This window comes from Notamacropus eugenii, chromosome 5 (genome assembly GCF_028372415.1).
Source record: "Notamacropus eugenii isolate mMacEug1 chromosome 5, mMacEug1.pri_v2, whole genome shotgun sequence".
Taxonomy (NCBI): Eukaryota; Metazoa; Chordata; class Mammalia; order Diprotodontia; family Macropodidae; genus Notamacropus; species Notamacropus eugenii.
Window position 1 is genome coordinate 31,240,183 of NC_092876.1, and position 1,202 is coordinate 31,241,384.

A 1,202-nucleotide genomic window follows, 5' to 3' on the forward strand; every position below is an offset into this window, starting at 1 on the left:
AGAGGTGAAAAAGTATCTATTGAAATTACAACCCAGGATATCCGTTTCCTTTACCATTAACATGACATAACATGGTATATGTCCATAAAATACTGAGATATGAAAAATCCCATTATTCAAGGTAGTGTCTGGTTGAGGTACCATGTCCTTGGAAGACATTAACAGAGGATGCTCTTGGTCACTTGCAGCTGTTGACACAGGAAGGGGCATTTTGAGTTTCACTCAGAGAGTAAGGTATGTCTGTTATGCCAGAGCATTGCAAAGCATTATGGTAGGTTAAGCTCAGAGTGGACCACAATGCCTCTCCTGATTGGCCTATCCAGGTTTTAGGACTTTTTCAGATCTTGAGGGTTCAAAATGGTTTGGGGAGGGTCACATTCCCACTAGATGTCTGGGGTGGGACATGAAGCCAAGTGTGACGGTTAAAAAGTTCGAGTGTGATATTCATTTAAGATTATTTAAGCCCCAGTAAGGGCCAAAGCCTGAATTAATCAATCAGACGTACTTTCCTTTGCTTTCTGAGTGAACTCCAAATGCCCCTTCTGGTATCAGCAACTATAGGATTGGATGAGGCTGACCAGAGGCATTCTTCATGTTTATTACCACAAAGCACAGGATGTCTGGGACCAGACACTGTCTCGAATAGTGGAACTTTTCTTATCTTGGTATTCTATGGACATATGCTATGTAGGGGAAACACAGATATCCTGGGATTGTAATTTCAATGGACACTTTGTCAATTCTCTTGTCTTATTGTATTTATAACCTGTTCAACTAAGAAACTTCCTTTCTCATGCTATTGTTAAAAACATATGGAGGCACAGACATCCTGAGTTAGGATTGTTGTAAATGTATAAAAGTGACACAGACATCCTGAGTTAGGATTGTTTTAAATGTATAGAAGGTTTTTTTCACCCTGTTTAATCTCTGAGTTGGAATTAAAACTCTGATTCCGTGCACATGTTCACTAGCTTAAGGGAATAAAGAATATGAATTTACATATCATCTAGCCTATGTGCTTCTTTTAACCAAACTTACAGACCAACAAGAGACATAATTTTTAGGTAATCAATCATTTTATTAATAATGGTAGCATATTACCAATAAATTGAGTCAGTGACACTCTCAGATGCCAAAGAGGAATCATGGCAGTGGGCTTTTTATGTCCTTGGAAGAGTGGGTACTCCTGAGAGTGGCACTCA